This window comes from Lactuca saligna, chromosome 5 (assembly GCF_052625555.1).
Source record: "Lactuca saligna cultivar CGN05327 chromosome 5, ASM5262555v1, whole genome shotgun sequence".
Classification (NCBI taxonomy): domain Eukaryota; kingdom Viridiplantae; phylum Streptophyta; class Magnoliopsida; order Asterales; family Asteraceae; genus Lactuca; species Lactuca saligna.
The window spans coordinates 123,221,109-123,235,771 of NC_136421.1; positions in this window are offsets into that span (position 1 = coordinate 123,221,109).

Consider the following 14,663-nt stretch of genomic DNA (forward strand, 5'->3'; position numbering starts at 1 on the left):
TACCACACAATTATTTGAGCTTATGATATGTTATGATATGTTAGAACAAAATGCTAGCAATAGGCTAGGGATCTTTAGGAATTGCATGGTAGAATTGCCTGATTATGTGATGCCTTAGTTCCTATAAAGTTTTCTTGTTTGGATGATCTGTGACTCTTTCGCGTGTGAACTGGCTATTGAGTGGATACGCTAAGTCACATGCCGCATGGTTTAAAGGATCTTAGGCTGAGAGGTTTGGTCCTACTACGCAACTCTCATTTGAGTCTAACTGTTATGGGATTGAATCTTTTAGCCTAAGATTGTTTAAACGGTGGGGTATGTGATTGTATTCATGTGATAGTCATCTGGCACCAATGGAGGATCGTGTAGCAATTAGTGGTATGGTGAGACACGTTGGATCAATAGGCCAATCACATTATTGGATGAGGTAGCAGTGGTATCCTTGGTTTGGATGCGATTCATAGCGGGTCGATATGAGGAAGGATTAGCCACTCTCCAGAGAGTAAGGGCAGGGTGATGATGCACGCAAGGTGCTGGAAGTCTAAGATCGAAGATTTCATAGGAGGATATGTCTGATTTTATTGCATCTTCGTGCTAGTCGGCTTCCATTCTCGAATGTTTCTTATTTTGTGCTTTGTGGGACCTATGTTGATGAGATCTAACCATCAAATGAATACATTAAATTACATACTATGAGGGTTAAATAATCTTAGGATAAAGGACTTGAATCTATTACGTAGCTCTCATCGGAGTCCAACCGTTGTACGGTTGGGTCCTTTAGCTGAAGGATTATTTAAGACTGGTTGCATGTAATTGTATTCGTGAAGTAGTTAGTTGGAATTGGTGGGGGTTCTTTAATAGTTAATTGCAGAGGGGGTGTGGGTGAGTCCTAGGATAGCCTAGGGAGCAGGTTTCAGAAGTATTTTTTGACTAGGACTTAGAGGACCTAAGATGATTCTTGAGGAATGGATGGATAGGTGTGGAAGGGAGTATTGGGCCTGTACTACTAAAATCACAGGATCCATACTCGAATCAAGGAAGATCTCGGGGATTCTAAGGGCTGGTAAGAGGAGTTACCATGGTTGGATACCGTGATTCGTGATAGTGTTTCTATTCCTGCCAATCTTTCAGTTGTGGCCGCTTTGACATGAGGATGGTCCTGGTATTTGGTGTGGGCATAGTGGTGTCATCGATTTTGGTTTTTTGTTGCAGACCTAGTGAGTTTTGGCTTGAGGCTTCGAGGGTTTTGCTCAAGTCTGGGAATGTCAGTCACAGGACTCAGGAAGGGAGCGATGATTATCGGCTTGAGTTTTATAGATAGAAGTAGGGTGGTTTATTGATGGATTGGTATTTTGTTATCTATGGAAAGGGTTGTACCCATTCAGCTTTCCGAGTTCGAAGGAGTGAGCAGGCTTGTGACTCCAGGGTCATGTTGTATTTCTAGCTCGGGGTCAGTTGGTCACAGGGGTTGGTGGCAGTATTTCAGTGCTGGCGAGCGAAGATGGATTGATGTGGCATGAGTATCTTGAGAGGCAAGTTACGTACCATATTCTCGGGTAGGCCGGGTACTAGATTGTCATTGGGATTACAAATATGGATTGGTTCATGTGACCTAGGATCGAAGGGGAGTTTTCCTGCGAGCCCTCCTGTTGGTCAGGGTAACTCAGGAGGAGGAAGTGAAGAATTCTTCGAATGCTTTTGAGAGTGTGACATCTCCTGATTCTTTGGGATTGTATCGGGTATTGTATTGTGCTAGAATCTTGCTGGATTGGGTAAGTTATATCCTGGGCTAACTTTTTGCTATTTGTTTTTGTTATTGAGGGTCATTATATGCCATTCTGCATTCCGGAAGTCTTCAGCTGAAATTCAGGTTATTCATTATATGCCATTCTATAGCTGGAGGATCATTTTGCGTATGTTATTCATTCCATGGTCAGGAACAATCGTACTTGGTTGAGCCGGTTTGAGTTGTGAGCTTATTTCTAACCATTGGGTGGTAGTTAGAACCCTAAGTGGGGAATATTGGGAATTCTCAAGTTGAGTGCTAGGGATTGAATGTTTTGTCAATTGCTGTTCGGAATCTTGTTTGTAGATTGTTGGGCAGATATTTGATCGGTGAACCTCTTTAGAGGCGGGTACGTTCAACTAAAGGTGAGTTTGTGATTCTCTGGTTTAGGTGTTAGGATGTCTTCGACCATTGGTCATTGAGTTCGTCTTTCAATGGGAATTCCCCGAAGGATTCAAGAGGCGATAGTTAAGAACAAGGAATACGTCACCCACCCACCCTCCACTGCATTGTGTTTATGTTTCCCTTGCTCCTTGGGTAAGTTCGCCCTTAATGGTAGAGTGTAATTTCGTATTCATAGCAGAATCGGGTTTGGAAACCTTTGAGATCGCCTTGGAAGTCTTCGTGGGCGAGTTTCATGTGGGTAGGATCCATGAAGTCTTGATCAATTGTGGGATCCTGTTTCGATTGATGATGTGGATGTCTTCTGTTAGCGATGGAGGTGGTGTGTTTCTTTATCTCGAGAAATCTTTCCTTTTGGATGACGTTTGGTATTCCCTAAGAATATGCATGGTTCTGTTGGGTTATATCCTTCAAATTTGGTCAGCAATTCGAAAATTATACTATCCTCGGGATGGGTGCGACCATGGGTTTATAAGGTTTTGCTTGGGTAGCAGGTTGTTCTATAAGTGAATCGTACTTGGTATGGTTGCAGCATAGCGGTGCGTGTCTAGTGTTGTGTGGGACGATGGTTAGGTCCCCTTAAGGCAGTGAAAGAAGGAGAGTATCTTTTGGACCCATAAGGTTGGGCAAGCAATGTAATACCGACTAGGTCAGTATGAGATCAAGAGCATTCCAGTTAGGGGATGTGGGTCTAATGGTCAGGATTATTCATTTAATATATTTGTGATACTCTCAGTAGTGACGCATTGATGGGGATCGGAGAACCCATAAATCAGTTGGTTTGGATCGGGAACGGTCAAGGGCCGTTGGGAGTGCTAGTCAAGTATCAGAATGAATATGTGGAATGTTTGCTCTGTATTTCTACTTTTTTGCAAGTTGCTATTAGGGATTGGATGAAATGAGGAAGTTCATGGTTTAATCATCTTCTTTCGGTTCTTCTGAGGTTGGTAATGGCATGGCAGAGAGTCAAAGGTTATACTAACGTTTTAGTGAATCATGTGGTTTCGGATTTGGAGAGGTTCGGTATTAACCTGTTTGAGGATCTTTTCTGCATGATTTGTGGTATCTTCGGTCAGAAACTTTGGGTGGATTCACGGATGGCTATTTCAGGATGGCTTGTAGTGGAAACTTGCGTTGGGAGTCACAAGTGTATCAGTGTAAGGCATGCATCTTGGAGGTCAGTGAGGTAAGTGCGAAAATCTTTTGGTTTGTGGTGTGATTCACGAATTTCAGGTTGTGACGTCATCGATTGTGAGATCGAGGGTTGCTAGGTTTGAATTTCCTTGTCTTTTAGGTTCTAGGAACTGGGTTAGATCATTCTCCTGATTGTCTGCGGTGACACATTGTATTTGGTTAGGTTGAGGCGGTCATGATCTATGCAGTGGCAAAGGCGTACCTTAGTACGCTGGGCGTACACATATGTATGCTAGTTGCATGAGTGCCAGGGTGAAACCCTAACTTTTAGGGTTTGTGGATTATTTAAGCATCTTATGGACCATTTCCTCTCATCTTTTCCAGACTCCAATTTCTTGAGCCTTTTTGAGTAAACCCAAACCCCAATAGTGATCCTCTTGAGCTTATGATGTAGTTTTGTGTGCCAAAAGAAGAAGTTAGTGCATCAAAGGAGTCAAGGAAAAAATCTAGCTTGTAGATCTTGGGTTATCACCATCTTGGGAAACTTTAGAAGGTATAAAGCTTCTACCTTTATGCTTGGATTGTGTAGATCTTGTTTTGGTTACTTTTTGGCATTATTTGTGTCCCAAGAGTCCCAATATTGTTCATGCTTTGTTTTGGTCGAGTTAAGTTGTCCTTTCAGACCCCGGGATGAGTCCTAAGGCATAAAAATGTGGTCCCTTGAGCTAGTTTGGTATCTAGTTCTTCGTAAAAGGTATTAATGGATTAAGACCATGTATTAAGCTCTTTTTAGTCGACCAAATTCTTAATGTTTGAGACTTTATGCTTCCAGAACATATTTGAGTAGTGGATCTAAAATTTGGGCAGAAGTGCTTAGGCCATTAAGCACATATCATGATTTTGGCCTCTACGAGGGTACGCTCCAGGTAAGGTTGCATACGCCCCACGTTTGGAGTCAACCACCTCGTAAGTGGTCAATTTGAGGCGAGGTATGCCAATCGCACCGAAGGGTATGCCCTACGTACGTCCCCTATTGAGCTTTGGGTATTAGGCCATTTGTTGGGCTTTGATACTTGGGTGTTAATGGTTTATCTAGATGGGTGTGTCTTGGGCTAAGTAGAGGAACAAACCTTTGGATAAGGCCTAATAGTGAGTTGGGCCCTATTTGGAAAATTAGGCCAAATGTAGGCTTGAAGTGGTTCAGACCTTTAGATCAAGATTTTGGTTTGGGTTGCATTGGGTTGTGATGGACCGTTTGGGATTTTATGGTTTGGGCTTTTAGCCTGCTGGATCTTCTTGAGTGAAGGCCATTAGGCCCAATTTTGGAAATTGGGCCATAATTAGACTTAAGGAGTTTATTTTGATAATGGACCTTTTGTCATCTAGTTTGGGCCTTGGCTTTGGGACAACCTTGAGGAAGGGTAAAAAGGTCTTTTACCCTGTATTGGACTCATAGTATGTGTCAGTGGCTAGATGTTAATGGATTGTATTTCTGGAATCTGTTAGCATGGGTATGATAGTGGATCTATTATCAGAAATTATTTCTGGAGTCAGATATTGATGAGGGTGTTGTCCTAATGATCGTGGTTCGGGATCTAACAGGTAGCGGTCAGGGATTGTCTGCGTGTTCGAAAATGCAAGGTGAGTTTTCCTCACTGTACTAATAGGTTCGAATAGATCAATGCCAACCCTTTTGGGATTTTTATCATGGTTTATCAAATGCTTGTATGATCTAGTGATCTGTTAGATCGATATCCTGGTAGACAGGATGTTGCTATGTTGTCATGATCTATTAGATTTGTATCCTAGTTTATAGGATGGTGCTATGCTCTGTGATTTGTAAGATCTGCCTATTTGTCTGTTGACTGGTTATGTGTTTATTGTTATGTACATGTCGACATGTGTGAGTGGTTGGGTTGAGGCGGTCGTACTTTGTATTGAAGGCCAATAGACCTAGGGTAGCCCGGATAGACTGAAGGCCCTGCGAGACAGACTTGTCATACCGAAGACCCGGCGAGCGGCATGGATAGACCGAAAGCCCTGTGAGGCGGGCCATTCATGCCAAAAGCTCAGGAGCAGTTCGGATAGGGTGTAGCACCTACGAGGCAGTCCAATCACGCTGAAGGCTCGGAGAGCGGTCCACATAGGCTGAAGGCCCGGTAAGGCGGTCCAGGCGTGCTGAAGGCTCTGTATGTGTGCTGTTATTGTGTATGTGCTACTATTTGTGTGTTGGTACTTTGGGGGAACTCACTAAGCTTTGTGGTTATGGTTTCAGTTTATTGTTTCAGGTGCTTCAGATGTTTTGGCAACGTAAAGGCATTACCGTACACATACTTGCATTTTGGACTTATGGTTTCTAGGAACTCTGATAATGTGAATGTGTTGAAAACCTTGTGTAAATGATTCCAGTTTTAAATGAATGTTTTGGAAACAATGGTTTTGTAAACACTTCTATAGAAAAAGGATCGTTTTGGAAAGTTTAAATTTTACTAAAATTTTATGGGTGTCATAGGGCTTTGTTAGGCCATTTGTAAACAAGTGTTTCGATTAGGGAAATGTAAATGTGCTTTAGGGTAAGGCCCAAGTAAGGGTTTTGGCCTAATTTTGAAATTGGGCCTTAAGTGGGCTTTGGATGGATTTTGGTTGTGAGCCTTCATGATTGGGAGTTTGGGCCTTAGTCTTGGGCCAAACTAGGTGAGGGGTAAAATGGTCTTTTTACCCCATATATGGATTACTGGATTTGGTATGGAACCCAATTTTAATTGGGTATTAGTTGTCTGATAGCGTAGAGATTCTAGCAGATTAGCAGTCATAGATTTATTCGTGGGATCATCTGTCGAGGTGAGTCTCCTCACTGCAGTATGAGTCGAAGGCACCAATGCCAGCCCAAATGGTTTATGTAGATTAGGAAGACCAGGGGTGGCCCTTGGCATTATTATGAAAGACTAGGAGGTTCCTGGCAATCTGTATGGAAGACCAGGGTCTGAGCTTTGATAGTTAATTAGATAAGTAGTTGTAAATTGTATGCTAGTTGTCTTTGTGATGCTCACATGGAAGACCATGAGGTGGCTCATGGCACTTTTCTATAAGACCCAAGGTTTTGGACCCCAACCTGCCAAGAAAGACCATGATACGTGATGTCGAATTATTACTACACCTAATTTTACATACTATCTAACTAGCTATTAGATGAAGGTAGTGTACCTTTTCACAAATAGTATAACACAAGCAGTCAGGTATCGATCACAAGGAACGGTTGTAGTTAACTAATTTACCTACTAAAAATTAACATAAAACAAGCAAACGTAATTTGGTTTTTATCTGATTTTACAAGTTCAGAAAACTTAATCTCCTAATTATCAAATTCAATCGATGACTAAAAATACTTCTTTTAAGTTTGAATCCACTTATCCTTAATGGTAAGCTACTAATTATGGATAATTCACGTTGGTTACCGATATCTATATTATTAGCAATTTAAGTCCAAATATACTAATGTTTAACTCATTCATGTAGAACTATGCATGGTCATCAATAATTTAACACAAAATCAATTATGAATACTTAATGGAGCTATGTATGATTTATTAAACAAACACAATTATAGTCTCAATATATGTTCTCCAGCACAGACAAATTTAATAACTTTAATTACTTATCTATGAATGGTTCGATCCCAGCTCTAGTAATTTAATGGTCACTAAATTACTAGGTATCAAGTTCATGCAATTCAATATTCACTAAGCTACATAGAAACAATATTTGAAGCAATTTAATTATCAAATATTAGCATGCTAGGTATTAACAATCAAACATAAGCAATTTACCAACTAGCAAAATCCATAACTAAATAACTAGGCCAAGAGTTGAAGTTTCATCTAGCTAAACAAAAGTAGCTAGATTTAGCTACTCATGGCTGAATTGAAACACACAAACTCAATAAATAAAAACATAGTCAATTGTACCAAATTAAAAGTGGACATTATGATCTTCAAATCCATCTTCTTCTGTGGGAGCTAAAACTTGACTCTTCTGGCTTATTTGACTTCAGAATTCGTCTTCTATATATATATATATATATATATATATATATATATATATATACATATAGTTTTTTTGATTTTTTCACTCCACATCATTGAGTAAGATTTCACGTCGTGAATTAGGGTGAATCCTTATTGGGCAAGGACTCTGACTTCCTGTCTACTCATCTTCTAGAATCAGGAACTATAGGTCGTGTAAGTAAAGTCCACGATGTGTATTTAGCTTTTCTCTGGGATTTTCTTATTTTAATTCTTCAATCCTCCAAAGTTCCTCTTCTTGTCACTTTTGGTCCTTGTTCTTCAAGATTTCTCCTTTTGACTAGAAAATACAATTCAATCTTATAAGTACCACTTATCTTTGCAAATAACCAAAATATTAATCAAAATGTATTAAAATATTTCTTAAAAATGTGTATAAATATGGAAATATCAAATACCCCACGCTAATCTTTTGCTTTCCCTCACGCAAAACTAAATAATTTTTAAGTTAAACTATCATTACAACCATCATATAAGATGATCCATTTTGAAGTCAACCATAATACCAAGAACACAATGCGTATATTTATGTCTAAAATTCCTAATAACTTTCCAATCCTAAATACTCACAATCCTTATGAACCTTCACCCCTTAGCTTATACGACACTCATTTCTCCAACCCTCCAAATCAATCCTCAAAAATATTTCTTAACCTCAAGGTATTTTTTTAAGCTGCCCAAGCATACATAATCTAGAAAAATGACAACTTTAGACACCACAATGGAGCTCCTTGGAATTCTTCAATTCTTTAATATTTTCTTTTTGGTTTCTTTGAATTAACCACCTTTATTGTATGATTTTTGGTATCTTCAACTTTTGAATTTCTTAAAAATTTTGATATTTTGATCTTCATACTTTGATAGCTCTAAAATTCTTACAACTTATTGATAATTTCTCTCTCTCTCTCTCTCACTCTCTCTATCTCTCTCTCCCTCTCTCTCTCTCTGTCTGTCTTTTTTCGCTTATATCTTACATGCTTAAGAAAGGGAGCTTAACTTCAACCTTCATTGGTTAGAGGTATTAATCTAAGTGTAATGACTATATAAGCTCTGCTGGATAGATTTTAGGTTAAGGCTGCAAAAAATGTTATGCCATATAAACTACCAGATTACCTTTCATATCTCATGACTTTTCACTAGGAATGGAAAGCCACAAATGCACTATAACATGTGTTGGCTCAATTAAACATTTGAGCTCGCATCGGATCATCCAACGCAACACTAGCAATTTACTTTTTCGACCCCCTAACCCACACTTATTATACAATGGCTTCATTGTATGCAGAAAATAAATTAAAAACAAAAAAACGGTGAAAAAGGAACATATTACCCTAGGTTAATAGTGGTGAGATCGATTTCTTCACTCATGTGGAAATGTGCACTTCTATGATAAAAGTTAGTCTATGTATAAAAATGTGCATTTATAGGTCAAGAATCCAAGTGTCCCAGAGAATCTATATATTTAGCAATGTAAAACCTTAAAAAGCGAGTTAAATGCATCAAAACACGACTAAGGAACCTTTCGGGGACTTAAAACAATCATAAATGAAGCACAACGAGGTTCACGAACCTTTCATTATGAGATTGTACGAGTTTTGGGAGAGATTTCAGTATGTGAAATCTCTCCCAAAACTCTCTTAAAATCTCTCTCAACTTTTTATAATCATCCGGGTCATCCCGACCATTAACTTGGCCAAAAACCGCTTGAAACGGGAAGTTAAGTTGAAAATCAGCTAAATAGGGCCGAAACCCCTCTTAGGAACCAAACCTACTAGAACCGAAACCTCCTATTAGGACCGAAGGTCCCTCAGGATCGAACTACCCAATCCGAACCGAAGCCTTAGAACGGAACTGAGCATGAAGCACCGAACCCTCTTGCACCCGAAATAGTCAAGCCCTCGGTTCATTTCGGTTCCCTACCATCTTCAGTCCATTTTGCTCCTTGTTGATGCCACCTTCGGTTCCTTCTCTCTTCCCTTCAGCACCTTCTCCATTCTCTCGGTTCTCATCTCCACGCAAGTTCGCTCCTAATTCCTGGTTTTCAACTACTTTCGCTTCCTAAGCCCGTTTTTGATGTTTTTTACAGGATTTTTTCACCAAATTCATATTTTTACCATTTTAAACCCCCTAAACTCATATTTTATTCATTTTCAAGGGTTTATTAATTAAAAATCATTATTTCATTAATAGAAATATCTAAGGATATTCTACCCCACAAGTGGGTTAAGTGTTCCCACTTGCCTTCCATGTGTCATCTTCTCATTGGTCCAACCCTATCCACATCACACAAACCAAGGTAAACATCCCTTCAACTTTGCAAATTGCTCCAGCAACATCTATATAAAGAAATCCCTGGAGGATTTCTTTGTTCACTTTAATCAATTCCTTCACTTACACACTTATCAAACCATCAAAAAAGCCTCTTTTTCTCTCTACTTCCAACCACTTTTTGGAAGTGTTCTTGAGCTATTACTTCACTTTTTGGTAAGTATTCCATCTAAACTCAAGTTTTATTCCATGTTTTCATAGCATCCTTGATTCATCTACACACATTTAACACCAAAAATCGTTCTTAGGATCATCCAACACTTCACGTGTTCATCAAGTGTTCAAACACAAGTTTAAGAGTTATTCACACCTTGTAACATGTTGAGCAAGGTGTGTAAGATTTACAATTAGTAGTTTCAATGTCATTTTCATTGAAATACAAAATCATGCATATCAAAGTTTCATTAATTCATAACAAACAACTTATAAATTATAATAAGTATAGTTTGAAAACCTCATTTAACAAAGAAATGGTAATACAATTGATTTAAAATATGGGTATTTTGTTACCACCAATGTGGACTTGTTAATTAATAAATTTGTGAGACATTCACCTTTGGGGTACTCTTAAGTACCACAGAAAAGTCCTGTAGTTATAATCAGAATCTCTAGGGAGGGAGTGTGATAGTTGTGTATAGTTCTATATTGGGTCTGACAAACCCACATCTAAGTTTCTTGCAAAAGCTAGACTGGCAGGTCTGGGGTGACAAGTGTCATAACATTCCGACGCTTGAAGAATGTGAAGTACGAGGTCTTTGAGTCTGAGCATGGTTATAACAACTCACATGGGAATTAACAAAACACACAGTTCACGGGAATTTATGGATTTCACAAAAGGATTTTTATTTAAATATAAAACCACACATAGTTATGACGATTTACTTACATATACTAAGTCTTGGTTCAGTTAAGGCTACAACAAACCTCATAGAAAATATTGGATTTTCTGCAAACAAACTTATAACAAACTTTAAGGAACAACATCCATTTTTCACTTATTAATTGCTTATTAGCTTACCATCTTTAATGCTGATACTCTTTCAAAAACAACTTGCATTCTCATGTATTCAGTAATACAGGTAACCATAATATTTTTGAAGGCAAGACGCTAAGGCACAAATTTCTTTTGAACTATTTTTACATCATATGTAATTTAACTGGAAACATGTATGTTTTTGCAAAAATGTAACCTTTTAAATTATATTTATGATTATTGTGTTTACTTTCTTCACTATGGTTATGATACTGAGCATGACGTCCTCCGTCCCCAAACGTTTCTGTCGTTCCGGTTTGGGGGTGTGATAGATAGAGTACATGACATGTTGTCGGTTGAAATCATCCATAATATCACGATGGGTTCTAAATTCACGACATGGAAATAAAGTCCACATCGTGGAAACTGGGTTGCACAAAATGTAATTTTCGAATCAAGTCAAGTGCAACCCGATTGTATAAATTCTTTTAGACCCTTTCACAACTCATAAATTTCTTAGACTCTTACCTCATTGTTTAACTTGTTTCTCCCACTAATATAACCTCAGACTTATCAAAGATTATGGTTTTCGAATCTTGTCTTTTAACGAAACAGCTTCACTTGAATGCTCCTATCTCTAATCTCTCATCATTTCGCTCACGGAAATACTCGAAATGTGCAACAAAGAAAATATTAGTGGAAAGAAGAAAACAACCATCCAATATTTGGTTTACAAGTTCAAAACAAAGAAAACAAAAACAAACCAAACTTAAAAAGAAAATAAAAAAACTAAAAGATAGAACTAATAATCATCCTCGTCTCTTTGCGCTCCACTTGTTCCTACGCCATCTCCACCTCTCGTACTATACTCACCCCATGTTGGTCAATCTGGATACTGATCTCCCAAATGTGGTGGCTGTGTAACATTGTAGTGTTGGGCCATATTATCCATCGTCCCTCCAGTCTAATTCATGCTCAAATCCATTTGATCTAGATAACCATTCAAATTATCCTCGCCACAAGTAGCAACTCGCATTGGTGTATTTTGATGCATTGGTTTTCCTCTCTCGCCACGCCCACGTACATTCCCCCTTCCCCTTAGATGTGGCTACTCTTCGGGTTGCTGAACATCCTCTGGAGGTAACACAAATCCTCCACCCGTGTTTACCACAACCCGTATAATACTTAAAAATTAGAACAACAAATCATTGCCCTTGAAGCCTGTAAGGTTCCTAATAAAATTAGGACTTAAAATACCATAGGATCAGGCAAGACGGGTAACCAAATGTCCACCCATAATGGGACTACCGGGCCAAGAACTAGCAACTTTCCTACCCAAAAATTGCACAATAGTATAAGGAAGGTCGCAAAAAACTCCAGGTGTAATGATTCTAAAAAGATAAAACAAATTCTGAGTAGGCTCCTTATCCCTCTGATGTTTATGGTTGATTGAAAAAGTGCCAAGACGATACAGAAACCGGTAGATGAGAGATAGGATTTGGCCTTCACAAGCATCACAAGAATTGTACTCATGATTCGCAATGCTCCTCCAAAACTGGATATCTATAACTCCCGAAGTGAAGTCCTGAACACAACCTTGTAAGAATAAAACAAAACGAGGTGATTGAATCACTTCATCAGTATAAAGCCCTAATCGCCATGCAAAATCACGAAGGCTACACTCTCGGTATACACCTCCCAATCACAATGCAAGAGCCTGATTGTAGTTTAAATCGGTTGTTTTGTCTTAAAAGTTCACGGTAGCAAAGAATTTGACTAATAACTACCGATAAACAGATTCTTGAATAGCGAAAAGATTCCTCCATCCGTTACATGGAAATGAAAATCCGTCTCCAACAAATAACTTGGACCAATGTCTTTCCATTTCTATAACCATTCCTATCCCACGCAACCATCACCAATCCATAATCAGAGCAATCGCGAACACTCGGTTGTACAACCACCCCAATCGGTTCATATAATTATTCAACATTGCTTAGGAGATGTTTGAAGGGAATCGATAGAGAGGATGAATGATTGATACATCAACAAGATCTTGGTCTTGTGGAACTTCTCGATGAGGCACCATTATTCCAAAAACATAACAAATAGAAAACAAAGAAAACAAACACCTAGGAATTAAATGAATAAAGCCAAAAAAGAATGTTGTTCACCCAGATTCCACCTCGTGGTTTTCTAATCCACATTGTGGAATTGGTTCGTGTCGTGATTCTGATTGTTCCACGTAAGTGTAAAAAAAACTAAAAATTTTACTTGGGGTTTGTCTATTCTGTAAATGTAAGGCCCTATTTCACACATGTAATAAAAAATTATCAACCAATTGACTCAATTTTCGGCATTTCAACTTCAAGAATAACCCTAGACTCTTAATGCATAAAATGGGACGAAATTAAAATGAACATGGAATGTACAACTTACCAAATGTAGATAGGAAACACTTAAGCAAGAAATGGTGGAAGAAAAGTGAAAAAATTTGGAGTGGGGATGCTAGAATCGTTCGTCCGTGCATATGAGTGGTAATGGTTTGGTCAAAGTGTACGTAATATAAACTTCCCCCCTCCCCCTCAGTGATTTTTTATAGTCCATAATGTCGATTTCTAATTCACTTCATGATTTGTGTAGCCTTGCTAACTGTCGGGTCAGATGAAAAGAAACACGAGGTGGGCCTTGGACCACGACGTGCTGTCAAGTCTAATTGCCAAAAACCATTTTTTTTCTTAAAACTGAAATTTAATTTTTACCAATCAATATTTATGAACCCACACTTGGTTTTTACGTAGTTATAAAAAAAAGATGACTTGGATGATTATTTAACCTGAAATCCAACTAAAATGCAGAAATTAAATATACAAAAACGAAAAGAAAATTGCAAACCGAGCTCGGGTTGCCTCCCGAGAAGCTCTTCTTTTTGTTGGAGTCATAAGCCGGACTATGTGCCGCCTCAGGTTGAATTTTCAGGAGTGTCCATCACCTTTTTGCACCCTTTGAGCATTCCATCGTTTCTTGTATTCTTGAACTCGACGAAGAAAATCCTTTTTAGAATTTTCCTTTTTTCCCTTAGCTTTGCCCTCTTCAAGCTTTCTTTTCAATCCCTTATTAACCACAATTTTATGTCCTGATTTTTCTTCATTCTTTAGCTCCATAGGTACCACCTTCTTGTCCAAAGTTAATCCTTTTTCTTCTAACGTAACCTCTTCCTCATCACTCGATACTAAGACTTCTTCACTCTCCTTACTCACCCAAGATGTTGGAGTTTTGTAAGAAATTACTTTAAAAACTTTCGAAATGGATGCTCTTGGCTTCGTATGTTTGACTTGTTGAATTGATTGAATTTCTTCTTCTATTAGTTTTTCCAACTCGTCAAGTTGTTTTTCTTTATCTATGTCAAAGACTTCACATTGAGCACAATCATTTTGAAAACCATCTTCCACTCCAAAGGTAACTTCTTCATCCCCAACTCTTAAAGTAAGTTTAGATTCAATAATATCAACCAAGGCTCTAGTAGTATTTGGTAAAGGGTGACCAAGAATTATTGGGACATTGGTATCTTCCTTCATATCTAAAACGACAAAATCAATTGGAAAAACATATTTCCCAATTTTGACCAATATATCCTCCACCATGCCTCGAGGATGAGTCACTAAATGATTAGCCATGTGAATCGTCATTCTAGTTGCCTTAAATCCAGAATATTTAGATTTGATAGAACGAGTAAGGCATTAGATTCATGCTTACCCCCGAATCAGCTAAAGCGTAAGTCTTCATCTAATTCCAAATTCACACGGAAGAGTGAGCCGTCTAGGATCTGTTATTTTCTTTAGTGATTCTCCAATACCACTTTGGAACTCTGGTCACTAAGGATTACCTTAGAATTCTTCTCTTATTGTTGGCGGGCATCGAGTAAGTCTTGCAAAAACTTGGCATATTTAGGAACTTT